Raw genomic sequence first — 14,547 nt, forward strand, 5'->3', positions numbered from 1 at the left:
CTGTATATGTACAGGAAAATTCAAGCAGGGAATCCATTTTCTTAAGTACGATTAGGAGATTTTCCATCAGGAATTATTTGGAAACCAACAGAAGTGCCAAGATTTTCCAATCTCAACCAATGATTATCTAAGCTATAGGGGATTGCCAAATATGATTGGATTTATTGTGGAGTGTATAGAAACTTAATGTTTATATAAGTCCAACTCCATTTCTTTTTAATTAAAGATGCTTCCACATGGTTTTTTATGCCATTCCCAAATCAGCACCACGATCCTGCGTTCTTATACTGCTGAGCCAATTTACTTCTACTTTTAAAATATAGAGGTTAGTAGGGGTTAGAATTCTCCCCTCATCCCAGTGACTCATCTATCCTGTTTCACCATAAATGTGCAAGTTCCATCCCAGTTGATTTTAGTAGAGCAGAGGGGAGTTTCTTACCAGCTTTTCCTTATTGTAAGTATTAAGGTTTATTAAAAGCCTCAAACAAGGCACTTTTCTGAAGACTGGGGCAGAGAATTGGTTGGACCATCCTTGTTTATACTCTTCAACTCATCAGCTGGAAGTTTTCAGCAAGATGAGGTTCGTGATGGAGTGGACACTTGTAAGTCTGCTTTAAAACATTTCTCTGAATTTGAAGAGATAGTATTATGGCAGCATGGAAATGCCCTAAGAACATTTTAGGAGAGCTTTTCATGTTAAACACTGAGAATGAATACAGCCATTCATTCTTAGCTGGGATGAAGAACTGACTGAGCTGGAAGTAGTGTATACTGGCAAACCCAGCTTCCATGCCCTTGTGCCTTTCATAGTGATTTAATGGGAATATAATCATACAATATGAAGAGAAAAAAGTATCAAAGTCTGCAAAGTCACCCACCCTTCCCTAATATTGCAACTCCACCAGATGACTTCCTTTCCATGCACAGTAGCATTTCAAAAAACTTCCATTCAAAACCAGGTCCACTGATTACAAACCAGTGTGCATAAGGTTTCTATGTGTGTAGGGCTGCCTTTCCCAACTGGCACCTTCCAGATGTGCTGGGACTTAGAATGTTTAGAACTGTGGTGTTAACACATCTGGAAGGTGCCAATTTTGGGGATGCTGCCTTTGGGTCTGAAACCTGTGTTCTACTGACTCCATTCAATGCACCATTAATTAATTCACTTGAATTACACTTAGTATTTCTTCATAAGAAATTATCCAAGATAAATAATAATAATAATAATAATAATAATAATAATAATAATAATATAATAATAAACATTTAAATACACGTTTAAGTTTTTGAGAGGCTGTTTCTGCCTTCTGACAAACACACAATTGACTATATCAGATACTCTGCTAATCAGAACAAGCATGAGCCATCAATCCCTTGAAAAGCATATGAAGAACTTCAGCTACATGCTGTCTTAATAGCACGCTGTAGTAATAAACATTTTGGTTTCATTTCCTCAGACTCACTACAACTGCTTGCATGTCATTATTACTTGCAAAGAGCAAGAGAGCCAAAACAGGGCCTGAAACACCAAAGGCTACTTCAGAAGCTTCTTAAAACATACCGAGGTCAAAAAACAAACTGAGACAAGGAAAGACCGGATTATTTCAGAGGGATTAAAAGGTCAAAGGCCTGGTGCAAAGAAGCAGGGCAATATCCCACACAAACCCCTTACTGCAAGACCAGCCGAACAACAACAGCAGAGGGTCCTCTCCAGGCCTGCTTAGAAAAGGAGAGGGAAGAACGCTTAGCTGCCACCCGCCACCCCCCCAGTACAAAATGCGCCTTGCCTGATACCTCTCTTGATATCTCCCTTAGTCGACAGTGCCTGTTCTTACACTACGTTGTGACCCTCTGAATTACTTGCAGGCTGACAACTTTTTATTTTGATCTAGTAATTTTGGGGTAGCTCCCCTGCCTCCGGTTTTCTGCTGGGGGACACTCAGCAGAAATGGACATCAATGGTCCACCATACCCAAAAGTCTGCACTTTAAAATGTACTTAATGATCTGCTTTTATTTTGCAGATCTCTTCCTGAACAGTACTGTGCCTTTTATTGGGCAGCACAAGATTGCTCCCTAAGCAATCAAACTGTAAGCCACTAAACAGAAAAGCTGAAGGCTTGGAATCCTTCCAGAATGGTTTTTTTTATTATTATTTTAACCCAATGAACTGCATTTTATATCCTGAAGAAGACAGAGTTCCTCCTCTGGTAGCGTTAGCATAATCCTACATACATCTATTCAGATGTAGATCCATTAAATTCAATGGGAATTACTCCCAGGTGAGTGGAATATAGGATTGCAGCTTAATTTGCAACTTTATCTTCTTTGCAAATGCTAATCAGTAGCAATAAGGAGATACTTTCACTAAGAGCTTGAATCTCAAATAATTTGTGATCCTATGGCTGATTTGAATGCTCACAAGCAGGAGAGTTGTTTCTAAGTAACAAAGCATGTCCTTATTTAGTATATATGCTAATAATCCACCTGGCTCATTCCCTTTAAAAAAATCTATTTAGTTCACAGCAGATCTAACGAGTCATTAAGGAGCACAATTCAAGGGACAAAATGAATCTTAACATGGCAATATCTTCCATTTATTTCCATCTCTTGCAAGATGTCCCTCAGAGAAAAAAGCTCAACTGATTTCAGAAAAAGGTCTTACCCAAAAGGTTTTATTTACACACGCAACACATCTACCTCCAATATTGTATGCGTGATAGCTCTCCCACACACAAACACACACATGCTGTCCATACAATGTGGGCATCTACACTGAGAGGAAGAGCCTTTGTGAGGACAATTATTCAGAAAATTATTCAGAAATTCATGACAAACTCTTAGTTCTTACTCCTATGGAAGCCACTAAGTGTGCTTCTTCTTTAGATGCTTATGTTGTATGGACTCTTAGGGAAATTTTGCAACTTCTGGTTCCAGAGGAAGAAGGGCTATTTTGTCTCTAATTCATGTAATTCTAGAAATATGTAGGAATATTACAAGAATACCAAATTATACAGGATTAACTCTAAGTGACCAGGAGACAAGGGTAGTTGCCAAAATGTTCTAGCTGCTGATACTTATCATTTATCTTGCTTATGAGAACAGTAAAGGGAAAAAATTGACACTAGTGTTCTTTGGGCTGGTTGTCCTCTACATAAGCTGCATGATCAAAAGATTTGGTGTGTTTATTCCACAAACCAGACACTGGGAGTAAGGTGTTACAAACAGCCAGGCTGATACTGCAATATATTTTTTGGAGAAAGCTGCTTTCCAACAGATTTATATTAAGCCTAAAAGAAAGGAGTGTCGGTACATTTCAGATGTGGTGAAAGTCATTAGATAGGTTGGCTATTATAAATCCTCTTACGTTTTCACTGACTTATTGAGATCAGTACTTTATTTTATATCATGTTCAGATGGATTCACACATCATGCTAAACCATAACATGGCAGTTTGTATTTAGCTTAGTGCAATGTGTGGATACCGATATTGTGATTCTTAAACTATGACTTATGGCTTATGCCTTATTTGAGCCATAATTTTTAAGTCAAACTCAAGCTTAGTATAATCTGTGAACCAAAATATACAATAACAGGAAACTGCTAAGCAGGTATATATTTTGATACATTTTTTTTTTCTACTGGTTAAACTTCATTCCTCAGTGCATGGGTTCTTGGAAGTAGATCCCCAGTTGCAAGTTGGAGTTTCGGATCAATCTTAGCAAAGTGGAAATCACTGGTCTGGATGAATTCCAATCAAGCCATGGAACTTGCTGGGCAACTTTTGTGTAATCGTTCATTTTCAATCTAACCCACATCTCAGGTTAAAATTGGTATAAGCATAAAATGGAAAGAGTACAGAATCATGTATGATGCCCTGAACTCCTCGAAGGAAAGGTAAGGTACATCTATAATCAATAAATCAGTGGAAATTTCTGCACAGTGACAGATACCTCTGGTGGTCAGTATTGTTGGAAGGGAAAATATGTTGTCTTGGAGGATCCCTGAAACAAACTATCTCATTCTACTCTTGCTGTCTTACTAACACGTTTTATAAAATCCTTCTCCTAGTTCTAATAGTAATAATAGTATCACCTCCTTCCTGCAACACAAAGCTCAAGAGGGCTGTATAACTTTTTCCTATTCTATTTTAAGAACAATCCTTTGAGATAGGCTGAAAGATTGTTGTCTGCTTCATACAACATGAAGTCCTTAAGCCTAGTGTGGTTTGTTTGCTTTCAACTTTGGATGAACTCACCCATTATTGTTTAGCATTATGTGCAAACCAAGCCACTATGCCTTATTCAACAAACCTGTTTTAAAAAGTCCTGACTTGATACAACACAGTGGTACCATTGATTAGCTTAAAAATCTCCTAATGAACCTCATTACTGAGTGGGAATTTAAAAGAATGTCTCCATCGCTCTATTCCTGGTTCTCAAAAATTGATTGATTGATTGATTTTGTGCCTTCAAGTTGTTGTCGATTCCTTTGGCTTAATTATCCTGCCCACTATTTACTTTCAAACAGAGAAAGCAGGAAGGCTGAGTTTTTATTCCACTACTAAAAGCGCTGCAAAAAAAAAAAAAAAAAAATTACTACTGGTGTACTACTAAATTCTAGCTTGTATTTACTCCATTCTGTTTTCTATTATAAACATGTAGAATACAGCACCACCTTGTGGCTTGATACTTCTACTAAAGCAACATCATATGAATATCACGCTGGAGAAGAATATCATTCTTCTTAAGCTTAGCATGAGGAGAACCATGCTAACAACCATGGCTTTAAAAGAGCACATACCTGGGGTCAGCTCTAGAAAAATGTAGAACAAGATATGTAGGGATTATGCACCACTAGTATAATCCTATCTACCCATTTAGAAGGAAGATCCACTGAGTTCAGTAGCATTCATTCCCAGATAAGTAAGTAGTCTTCCCCAGTGTGACACTCCCCAGAAGTGTTGGACTACAGCTTCCCAGGAAATGTATCTTCTGCCTCTTACAAGACAACAATTATATCCATTTTCTACCTTTTTTTCTTGACTGCTACTTTTTGAAGAACCTAGCAAAGGCTTGTCATCAAGGCAGGAACTGAAGAAGAAGTGTGCATAACTACCATTCTGTTGCTAAGTAGGTCTAGATTTGGGATATTTATTTATTTATTGTTTAAATTTATAAGGCCGCCCATACAATATACACTGTTGGGTGGCTAACAATCGGTGAAAAAGAGCTAACAGTAAATAGGAACAGCTTAAAAAGACAAATCAACAACCACCACCACTACAACAGCACAATGCAATTGGAATGACTCAGAACACAACACAACACTAAGACAGGCTTACTGATAGCTTGGCCCAATGCTCAGAAGTGGTGTTTCAATGCAAAACAGCACGTGAGCCATCAGGATGTCATCTTGAAATCCACTATGGAAGAAAGACAAGGTGCCAATTACTATAATCTCTGTCGTAATGTAAAGATCCAGAAATCCTACTGGAAAAAACCACATGGGTTTATAATTTAATATCTGACCTTTAAGAACTCATGAAAAAATGATGCTGTGGTGTTGGCCTTGCCTGGAGCCTGTAATAATAATCAAGTGCTTCAAGAGAGAAATACATTATTGTCCATCATGGATAGATTCTACACTGGATGCCAATTGATCAGTGAGCAGCAGTAGATTCGAATGCAGTTGCTGTTAGAACAGAATATTCTCTGTTTTCAATATGGCCATGAGTCAACCCTCTGTTCATAGTATTTTAAATGTAGAAAAAGTAATAGGTCTTTGAAAGATCCTATCGCACTAAGGGCTCCAGAAACTGCCTACTGTATTAGTTTTCATTTTCTCCCAAATTCATTACTGCACGTGGACCATGCAGGTTCAGGAATTGTGTGATTGTTTACCACTTCACAGTTCTGTAGGAAGATACTCTTAAAAGCTAATGAATATCTACAAAACCTTTCCCCTTAGGATAGCTAGGAGCAGAATCTAGGCATTCATTCTTTGCTGGTTTGATTCTTCTGGCTGAACGTCTTCCTCTTTCAACAGTATCACATGTTTAATCACAGCCCTAGATGAGATAGTTGCCCAGGCCCTTTACAGCCTCTCTGTCCATCCATATGAGCTTTGAAGCCAATCCCTCTGATAAAGTGTTTCTCAACCTTGGCAACTTGAAGATGTGTGGACTTCAACTCCCAGAATTCCCCAGCCAGCCATGCTGGCTGGGGAATTCTGGGAGTTGAAGTCCACACAACTTCAAGCTGCCAAGGTTGAGAAACACTGTTCTAATATATGGCAATGAATTTGAAACATCTGGCAGAGCTGAAACACATTCTATTTGATAGCTCATTCAAGCTCCTTTCCAAATGAACCTTATTAAAGCAACTGGCAGGAGCGAAGTAATAAAGAAAGTAACTAGGACAAGTTGGGGGATGTGTTGTGTGCCATGTAAATGAATGCAACATGACTGTACAAGAGTGAAGTGCTCAGGGTTACTGTCTTATGGCTTACACCCTGGATTCATCATTTTTGTTTGAGTTTGTATAACATGTTTCACCAAACAAGTTGAAAGACCTAGCCGCTGCATTTGCACAATACCGCAGGCAAAGTTTGGATAGCGTTGACTCTAGTTCGCTTGTCTCTTCGCCTCTTGCGTGAATGCAGTCTGTTTAGTTGGTTAATTGAACAATTTTGAGCGATTTTGAGTGCTTTGAGGGAACCCAGAAAACATCACCAGGCTAAGCATCTTGCATGAACGTAGCCTATCCTTCTGCTTTCATAGGCCCATCTTCACCAGGATGAACAGCTTTCTCCAGCAATGATAGGGAAATTACATGTATCGACCTTTTATCTGCTAGGCATCGATTCAGCAGTACTGGAAATGTCAGTAATTTTATTTCCAAAAGCAGGTGGGAAATGGACCAACAAAATATGTACACCACATTTCCCATCCTCCCCCACGGGTAGAACTGCTCAAGAGCTCTGTCAGTCTCTTTTTCTCTCTCTCATCTGTGGTCCTAAAGGAATGCAGCCTGGGTTTGGAGATATCATCCTGGAATGTATGTGTGGGAAGAAACATCCTCACTGGCAAGCAAACACAATATTATATCTGGATTTTTTAAAAAGGCTGAGCAGATACATTCACAACAACATGTTTTATCAGTGCATTCATATGTCTTGGGGGTGCAGGGGTGGGGAGCCCTTGAAAATGAGCTTCCTTTTTTTCTTATATTGCTTTTTGCCACACAATTTGTATCAAGTGACCGTTTAAGCATCACCAGAAGAGCATCAGCAGAAACTAGAGCAAACATTGCATAAAAGCAATATATGCTAATTTATCGGTGTACATGGACATGTGGACATAATTCCTGTAATCTAACTAGAACTGTAATCTAGCTGTCCATATTAAATTGGACTAAGATTGTTAGAGGTGAGCAGCCCAGTCAGTACCTAAGTGGTCACTGTGGTGGTGGTGAACAGCCTGGCTACCATTTTTCCTTTTTATAGGTCTGAACCTTTAAATTGGACTTGGCCATGACAGCCCTTCAGACAGTAGACCAGCGTTTCTCAACCTTGGCAATTTTAAGATGTCTGGACTTCAACTCCCAGAATTTCCCAGCCACCCATGCTGGCTGGGGAATTCTGGGAATTGAAGTCCAGACATCTTAAAGTTGCCAAGGTTGAGAAACTCTGGTCTACTGTCCTATTCAGATGTAATATAACTGCCTTAGGCTGCAAACCAGTAGCTATTATACCATGGAACAGAAGGGATATGTCTACTTCTTAGTAGACATATCTAGGATCACATTGTTAGCCCTTTAGCACGCCTACCTGTTAACTTAATTTTTAACAATGAAGATGTGGGATCAAAATTGTACATGTAAATACAAAGAACCCTTGCTATTGGGAAATATTCAAAGAAATGCATTCTGTATTCAAATGAATGATTCTAGGGAAAGTTTTACTGCAGTCAGTTATCTCACTAGGCTTATGACGGAAAGTCAGAGACCAGTTACATGTATGTGTTTTAAGAACCTTCCACCAGTCCTTTAGGTAGGTGGGTTTCAACGTCTATCCTATTCAGAGTCTATGTGCCCATGATGATACTGAACCCATAGCTCATATATTACTGCACAGTTTATAAGGTTAGAAAGTATCACTTCTTTAATTCTAGAAAAGACCTAAAAGTATTATATACTGTTCTTATTAAGAGATCCATACGCAGAAAAAACAGGAAAATTGAAGAAATGTTGTGCCAAAATATACTTAATGTGAGCTCTCTCTCTGTGCTCTCTTTGTATGGGTGTGTGTGCATGTGTATGTGTGTCACATGCACAAATTCTGTAAGTATCTGCTATTTCTCTGGCTTTTTGTACTGATGAATGATCATAATCAATTACATACTTACTAAACACATTTTTAAAAACGTATTAGTGGTTTTTTGCTCCACTGAGTATCAAATAATTTACCACATCAATTGAACAGCAATGCCACAATAATGAAAATGTTTATACTTTGTGTGACCTTAACCCTGCACTTTTAACAGGGGGATTTCAGCAGATATAAAGAGCAGATAATTTCCCCATTCTGCACAATCCATAGCCTGCCTTTGTGTGACACACTGAAACACAAAGTGGCCTGCCACATTTTAGCCTAGAGCATTGTGTCAACCCAAACTGTGCCATAAACATATAGTTCCTTATGTTTTGCAAAACCAAAAAATTGGGTTGAATAAACTGTGGTTAAATTATCCATGGACAAATGTGTTATGCAAACAGAGTTATAATTACAAGATTCCCTTCGATTTAGAAGCTGGTTTGCCATTCTATGCAAGCTGCTGTTTTATTAATATATTTTAGTGATGCTTCAGCTTTGTTATAATTTGCTTTGAACTTTTCTGTATGAAAAGTTTAGTATGAAAACTATGAACTGCCTTGAGTGTAATCAGCTAGTAGAAAGGCAGGTGTAAATTAGATAACTAAGCACTGAGACTGTGATATTTCAGTGATTTATTAGACAAGTGTGCATGTCCACAAATATGCCTGGAATAAGAGACCCTGCCCCCCCAGCTGCATCTTTTAAATTATGACTTAATCAACATGGGAAGAATGCAGTGGGAAGGGAGGGCATGACATGGAAGTTCCCTGATGTGGGTGAGTGCCCAGATTTGGTGAGCTTTACCACATCCCTTTCCAGCAGGCAACTCAATTCCTCAATCACCAAAGCAAGGTTGCAATTCCAAAGTGCCACAGCTTCCAGGCTGTCAGTTCGAATCACTTCCCAAACGATGCCCACCTTTGGAAGGCTAGGCCAAATATCTCAAACCCAGCCTTACAATGGTGCTTCCCAGTTAAAATTGCCTGTCTGTAGAAAGCAAATTGCAATGCTAATTAACTGTTAAGGCCTGCAGATGTTTGATGTTTAAGAATATATGTTTTGTGGCCTGCAACAAAGGACAAACAGGGGCTGGAGAAAGGACTTGAAAGGTCTACTAATCCCTCACAGAGGTGGCTCCCAGGGACAAAAGGTGTGTGGCGCTTCAATGAAGGACTGAATGATGCAGAGCCCTTATCTCTGACACCAGTTCTGAATGATTAGGCTTCTAATTATGGGACTATAATGTCCCCTGGCTCAACAGAATGAAAGAATCAGAGAGATTAAACCTTCACATGCAGGTTGGAACTTTTTGAGTCCAGGTCACAGAAGAGAGAGAAATCTATAACACAAACAATAGGTAGATATTCAAAGATCTTCCAAAATCACAAAAGTCATTATGTCCCAAACATGTGTACACATGTGTACACAATTGTGCTTATTAAAGAAGGAGCTTTGTCCTCTTTTATAATATGGCTTACAAGGTGACTGTGAACGACCACTCTCTTTCTATCTAAACTATTTATAGGATTGTTGTGGTGATAAAAATAGAAGACAGGATGGATATTCCCCAAAATTTCTTAAATAATAGGTTGTATATCTAATACTGAAAAATAAAACAATAGAATGGAAAACATGGCCAATGTGAATTTCCGCACTAAATATCTGCATTCCCCCCACCCCCCAAAAAAGTTGGTGGCATTTTTAGGATTAATACTGGAGGGGTGAGAGGTATTAAGTGGCCTCTATCTTGAACAAAAGCTTAGTGGGCGGAGAAAGCTTTTCAGGGTACGGAGAATATATTTTGGTTGACTGTTAATTGAGCTGTTGCTCAAAGCACAGAAATGGTCAAGAAAAAGGCTTGCTATGAAAAATCCAAATCTTTGGTGGGTGAGATAGCTCTTTTAAAATAACAGACACTCCAGGGTAGTAAGGGTTGTATTTTTGTCCCTTTGTCTGTTTATCTTTGCCTTTAACTGCACTTGCTATTCCACAGGGAGGTACAAGATATCACGTGTTAACTGCGACTTGTCAAGTGTCAGAAATATAACAACTCTGATAATTAAATCAGAGCAAAGAATCATCTTTTCTCATAGTTGTTAATTGGCTATTTCATTGGGCCACAGAGCTGAGGGCAGCAAAACAAATTAGCAATTCTATGATTAGTGATTGTTCTGTGAAATACTGGAATTATGATAACCTATTTCTGTAATTCCAGAGTGCTGGATAACACCTGAATTACCGGAAGGCAGATTTCAGATGAAAGTTTGGAAAATCTTCCTAACAATCAGAACAGTTTAAGACGGGAACCAGTTATCTATGAAGGTGGTGGGACCCCCTTTGCTAGGAGCATTTAAGCACCCCCATTTGCTAGGAGGTGGTCACAGGATGCTTAATTTCAAATCCTATTCTGAGCAGGGTTTGGACCTGATGGTCAATAAGGTTCCTTCTAATTCAGTGGTTCTGTCTTCAAAAATTCTGAAAACTGTCAAAAAGATGTTAAGGAACTCTCTGAAATAAAAGGGATCTAGCAAGCATAAGATATTCCCCAAATGAACTGTATGTTACAAGTGAAATACTAGACACCAACCATTATAAAAAGATAGTATCTCCTCCAAGTCAGGCTTGGCGACTTCCTGGACTGTAGTTTCCTTGGCAACAGTATGGAATTAGATTGTCTTTGGCTTTTCCTGGGATATTTTTTCCAACTTTCCAGTCTAGACTGCAGCTTTGGTCCCCCATCCAAATACTAAACAGTCTTGACCTTGCTTAGCTTCATTGCCAGGTGCTATCATCTGCTGAGATGGCCTTATTTTTAAAGGCGGAGTTATAGATTTTTAACTGAAATACTGTATTTTTTTAACCAAAGTTTTGCTATCATAAAGTAAGCATTAATATAATCTAGTCTTCTACTATCTTGGTGCACACAAGTTGTTAATGCAGGAAAAGTGATTTCGTGAACACATGTTTAGCTTGTCCATTTATTTATTTTATTAGATTAATAAGCCACTTCACTCTAGAGTTTCCAAGTGGTATACAAATACAATCATAACACAATATGTGTATGGGAATGACACTGAGAGACGGGGGAAGAGCTGTAGCCGGGGCTATGGCTGGATAAGAGGCAGTTTAGCCTGCCAAAGGAATGTAGGCATAGCAAACATCTCAGAAGGGACCCTCCCTAGTTTCTCGGGCTGGGGGAGAAATACTTCCAGACCTGCAAGAATCTGTTAATGTAACCTTACAATAAAGTAGAATTAGTTCATCTGCGCATGCTTTCTGTCTGGACTACCTCACAAAGCTGACATCAGGAGAGCAGCCACCAAGAAGGCCTACCTCCATTCTCCCTCTTGTTGCACCTCCTGATAGAAGGGGACCGTCCACAAGTGCTAGCTATTTATTTATTCATTCATTCATTCATTCATTCATTCATTCATTCATTCATTCATTCATTCATTCATTCACCCACATTGGACAGGTAGAATTTATTTGGGATAGTTTCCCAACTACCTGCCTAGGACTCAACCCATATTCAAAAGCCTGAATTCATGATTTTTGATCACCCCAACCTCTTATCCCCTACTTTTAAGCATTCATTAATAGACATGCTCTACCTACAGTTTTAAAACTCCTCCAGGTTTCAGGAAATTATGTTCCTCAACACTCTGAATCATATTCTTCATTTTGGCATGACATTTGGAACTAGGAAATGTCAGTTCCCACAGTGATGTCCATATCAGTCTGATGACTGCTATATGATCATTCCTCCTAAAAGCAAGCTTGTGTGGTTGAAGGCCTATCAGCGTACCAAAGCACAGAGAGTTCTATGGGCAAAGTGGGATTTCAAAGGGAGGAGGCCTTTGGAGAGGGTGATCGATAGCCCTTTCTTCCTTTCTGTTCCCCTCTGCCATCATTGTCCCTTTGTCTTTTGCTGTTTTTGTGTTTTCTGTATTGTTCTCTGTTTTTTAAATGTTTCAACAACTGTAAACCACCCAGAGTTGCTGAGAGTCAAGCAGCATATAAATTCAATAAATTATTATATTATTATGGTTGGTTGCACAGTCAGCCAGATGTTTAGACTGGATTTGGCATTTTTATCCACCTATTGAGGCTTTCCCAAGGATCTGGGATAGGCAAATATTCTTGTTTGATGGTGTTAAAGGTATCGTCGCAGGATATAGGCTGTTCCAAGTAAAGCTGCCTTTTGCAATTGACTGATTTTTCAATTCTGTCAATGCCAATGGTGTTCAAGTGGTGCTCCAGATGTTTTGGGATTGCCAAAGGCGCCTATAACTATTGGTACTATCTTTGCTTTTTTTTGCCATAGTCATTCTATTTCTATTTGCAGGTCTTTCTATTTTGTGATTTTCTCCAGTTCTTTCTCTTCTACTTTGCTGTCTCCAGGTATTGCAGTGTTCACTATCCAGTCTTTTTTGTCGTTCTTATCAAGAATTGTTAAGTCTGGGGGGTGGTGTGGCAGGTGCTTGTCTGAATTCTAAAGTCCCAGAGCACTTTCGTTTCTTCTTTTTCTATTACTTTGTCAGTTTTGTGGTCCTGCCAGTTTTTGCTTGCAGGCAAATGGTATTTCTTGCAGGTATTCCAGTGCACCATTGTTGCTACTTTGTCATGCTGTTGTTTGTAGTCAGTCTGTGTGATCTTTTTGCAGCAGCTAACTAGGTGGTCAACTATTTCTTCAGCTTCTTTGCAGAGGTGGCATTTACTGTCTGTTGCTGTCTTCTCAATTCTGGCTCTTGAAAGTTGTTGGTAAACAGGTAATTGGCCTGTAATTGCCTGGTGTTGCCCCTTTTGTTGGGCCTCTCATTATCAGGTAAGTTTTCTCAGATGTTGACCAATCTTCAGTTTCACCTCCTTGCAGTATGTTGTTAAACTGTTTGGCAATGAGTGGGTTCAGACCAGTCAGATGTTTCAACCAAAAACTATGCAGTTCATCTTCACCTGGTGCTGACCAATTCTTAATCTTCCTTGCCCTTTTCCCATCATTTCTGCTGTTATTACAAGTTCTTTCATTTCAGCTTCTGTTTTATTCTTATCCACCTCCTTTGTCCAGACTACATTCTTGTATTTCTTTGGGTTGTCCCATAGCTGCGCCCAGGATTGCACTGTTTCCTCTTTGTCAGGTGTTGACTGGTTCATTGTCTCTCTGTTGATGGATTGATAGAAACGTTTCTGATTCGATTGAAATCAAAGATTCTGCCTATAGTATGTAATTCGGGCTTCGTATCTGCCAATCTTTTTGGCTATGGCTATTATTTGCTGCTTTATTATTTCTAGTGCTTCTTTGATCTTCCTTGTTTCTAGGTGATATTTCTTTATCAGGTATTCTTTGGTCTTCTTGCTCTTCAGCTTCTTTTCTTTCATCTGTTCTGGCTTGCTTTCATCTGATCTTAGCATGCTGATCTTATTCTCCTACCTAATCTTCCATTTTGGTGGTGCACTGTTTGACTTTTTTTCTTGTTTGTTGATTTTGCACCCACGGTATTAAGTATCACTGCAGCTGCACTGTACATTAGTTGGTTTGTTTCTTGCAATGAGCTGGTGCTTATATTTGATATTACAGTATTAGCATCTTTTAATACTTGTGCTGTTTCTTTTTAACAAGCTTCAATGCAGGCAACCTTATTCTGTTGTTTTTGTGCTATTCTAGATGCTCAGTTATTCTTTGTTTCAATTCCTCTTGTCTTTTAGTTAGAAGACTTTGTTCTTTCTGAGGAGAAGACAGAGGAGAGGGTGCCTGGTTTGGGAATGAAAACAATTCAGTAGTTAGGCTGGCTTCCTCTATTGCTGACTCCCCCTGGTTTGCCTCTATAGTCTGAGATACTGGCTCAGATACTGATTCGATTTCTTTGCCCTGGATAGAGCCTTGCAGTTCTTCTACTTCTGTGAATACTTTATTTTGTATTATAAATCGACATTCATCTGCTAGCCTCTGTTCGGTTATTTCTGATTCTGGATGTTGTTCTTTCCAGAACTGGTGCATTCTTTTCAGATGTCCTCTTCTCGTTGGACTTGATTTGCAATAGCAGATCATTATTTCTTTGTTTTCAGTCTTTGTATATTTGTGACGGGTAAACAACTTTTCTTCCAGTAGTCCTGCAGCTGCTGGCCCTGGTTGCTCAGCCACAGTCCTGAGTCCTGTAGCCCACGTGTCCCCAGA

The sequence above is a fragment of the Python bivittatus genome, unplaced genomic scaffold (assembly GCF_059951505.1).
Source record: "Python bivittatus isolate LINGU-HERP-01145 unplaced genomic scaffold, Pbiv_v1 ctg000840_np1212, whole genome shotgun sequence".
In the NCBI taxonomy this organism is placed as follows: domain Eukaryota; kingdom Metazoa; phylum Chordata; class Lepidosauria; order Squamata; family Pythonidae; genus Python; species Python bivittatus.